Source organism: Cryptomeria japonica, chromosome 8 (genome assembly GCF_030272615.1).
Source record: "Cryptomeria japonica chromosome 8, Sugi_1.0, whole genome shotgun sequence".
Lineage (NCBI taxonomy): Eukaryota > Viridiplantae > Streptophyta > Pinopsida > Cupressales > Cupressaceae > Cryptomeria > Cryptomeria japonica.
Genome location: NC_081412.1, coordinates 48,790,800 through 48,794,087, shown reverse-complemented (window position 1 = coordinate 48,794,087; position 3,288 = coordinate 48,790,800).

Here is a 3,288-nt window from a genome sequence, read left to right as displayed (position 1 = left end):
CCAACTTCTTTCCAAGAAAGAAAGCTCCACCAGAACCACTTTTCTATTCATCAACATCTCTAGCCCAATCAGCATCTGTATATGCACATAAAGTAAAGTTATCATCCTTAGGGTACCACAAACCATATTCTAATGTACCTTGCAAGTATCTAAAAATCCTTTTCACCGCAATCTCATGATTTTCTCTAGGATCACTCTGAAATCTTGAAACAATACAAACAACAGTCATAATGTCAAGCCTAGTCTGAGTCAAATAAAGCATACTTCCAATCATAGATTTGTATCTTGTAGGATTTACCGGTGCAGAAACATCTTTTCTTGTCAATTTTTCACTTGTAACCATAGGAGTACTTACCGATTTAGAATCTCCCATACCAAATTTCTTCAACAATTCCTTAGCATATTTAGTTTGACAGATGAAAATACCTTTGTCAATCTGAGTGATTTGCAAACCTAAGAAAAATTTCATCTCACAAATCATAGACATCTCAAATTCTTTCTCCATATTCTTAGAAAATTCTATGCATAACTTATCTTCACCTCCAAAAATAATGTCATCAACAAATACTTCAATAATCAGTATATCATCATCAATGATCTTATAATATAAATTATTGTCAGCATTACCCTTAGTATAACCAAGCTTCAAAAGATATTTATCCAACCTTGCATACTAAGTTCTGGGTGCTTGTTTCAATCCATATAAAGCTTTTCTTAACCTACAAACCATGTTTGTATCATTTGATAGTGAAAAACCATCAGGTTTCTCAATATAAACTTCCTTATCAAGATCCCCATTCAAAAATGCACATTTAACATCCATCTGATAAACCTTGTAGTTTTTATAAGCAGCATAGGCAAGAAATAATCTTACAGCTTCAATCCTAGCTACAGGTGCAAAATTCTCTCCATAATCAATTCCTTCCTTCTGAGAATATCCTTTACAAACTAATCTATCCTTATTTCTTATAACTTGACCATCCTCATTCAATTTATTCTTAAAAACCCATTTAGTTCCAATAAGATTCTTATTTTTAGGTTGGGAAACCAAAGTCCATGTGTTATTTTTCTCAATCTGGTCTAATTCTTTTTCCATAGCTTTCAACCAATATTCATCTTTACATGCCTCAATTACTGATACTGGTTCAACTTTTGAAATTAAACATATCTCACTAGTTGTCAGTCTTCTTCTTGTCATCACTCCATTTCTCTTATCCCCAATGATTTGATCTTCTAAATGATTCAATCTCACATACCTAGGAGTCCTCTGACTCTCTGTTCTTCTTCCCTGATCTTTAGTTAATGTAGTATTCTCTGATAGTGCCGGAGTAACTGGTTCAACACTCTATTCTGGTAAGGGTGCTACCGGTTTAGATATAATCATTTCCACTATCAGTTCCTTCTCATAAACTTTGATTTGACTTCTGTTCAGCTCATGTACTTTGACATTAGCACTCTCCACAATTATCTACAATATCTTTTTATAACATCTATATGCCTTTCTTTCATTAGAATAACCAAGAAATATGCCTTCATCACATCTAGGATCAAATTTGCCAATGATATCATCTCTCCTTATATAGCATTTACTACCAAATATTCTGAAATACTTAACTATAGTCGTATTGCCAAACCATAATTCATAAGGTGTCTTACCGGTTTCTCCTTTGATATGTACTTTGTTGAATATATAAATCGTTGTGCTCACTGATTCTCTCCAATAGATATGAGGTAGACTAGCTTCCATCATCAATGTTCTAGCAGCATCCAAGATAATTTTGTTCTTCCTTTCCACAACTCCATTCTTCTGAGGTGTCTGGGGAGCAGAAAATTATCTTCTTATACCATGTTTCTCATAAAAGTTATTAAACTAACCATGATCTGACCTCAAACATTTAATCTTCAATCCTGTCTCAGTTTCCACTTTAGCCTTAAAGATTTTAAACTTGTCAAATGCTTAAGATTTTTTTTTAGAAAAGTAACCCACATCATTCTAGAATAATCATCAATGACTAGCATGAAATATCTATTACCTTGAAAACTTTTAACTCTAGCAAGGCCACACAAATCAGTATGAATAAGATCAAGAACATCATTTAATTTATCTTGTATACTCCTAAAAGAGGTTCTGACCTGTTTACCCATTTGACATTCTTTACATATCGGATTATAAGGCTTCATAATCTTAGGTATATCCTGTTAGAGTAATTGGGTCTTTACTTGATTAATTAAACAATATTTGTTTAATTCTTTAAGTTCCCAATTATCTTTTTACACTTAAGCTAACATTAGGTGCATATTACTAATTATTTTAATTAATTATTATGTGCAAGCCTAGGGTTTTCCCTTTTTAGGGTTTCTTGACCTATTAAAGGTTGAGTTATTTCTTTTCATTGTAAGAATCACATTACATATTTTTGTGAATATTAAGCTCTTTCTTTTTGAGCATATTCTCTGTGTTTTGTATGTTCTTCAGATTTTGCTTCATTGCTTCTCCTTGTAACAGGTTATTCGGCTTGCAGAAGATCTTCAAGCTCCTATGGGGTTGTATTTCTCAACTCCTATATGGTAGCAGAGCTTTAGATCTACAACTACTTGTTCTTGTTTTGAGATTTTTGGCTTTGGAAGCAGATCTGGAGTTTTAGGAATTTTTTTGTGTACCTAGGGTTTGACCTTTATTTCTAAGCACTTTGGGCCTAAATGGACCTCACCATCATGCTCAGAAGGCTCAAAAATCCCTATGGTCATATAAAATTTGACCTATTTTGGTTCCTAAGCCTCTGAGTGAATTTTTTTCTCAAATCCAGGCCGTACGACCCTGGCACGTAGATCGAGAAAAAAAATTTTAAAAAAAATATTTTTTGCCTTTTTATGGCATGTAGGCCGAAATTTTCTTTTAAAAAAATTTTTGAAAAAAAAAGCCAAAAAAAAAACGGGGTTTGTTTCTTTTTAAGAAATTTTTTTTTTTTTGGGAAAAATATTTTTGGGGTTTGGGGGTACCACAGGGTACCGAACTGATAGGCTTGTCAGACCTATTAGTCTGGCCTTTGTGGCCCCCGCCAGCGGCCCCTCTAGCCCCCACCGACTGCCCTTTCCGGCTGCTGCAGTAGGTTCTTCTCAGCCTCCTACCGGCTCCCGGCCCCTACTGGCTCCTCCTTGCGGCTGCCGCTTCCCGACTGCCCCTCCGCCCATCGCCATGCTCAGCCGCTAGCTTCCCCGGCCGCCGCTTCTCGATAGCACTGTCTCCCCAGCCGCCACTACTCCCTACGCCCACCGCTGCCTGCCTGC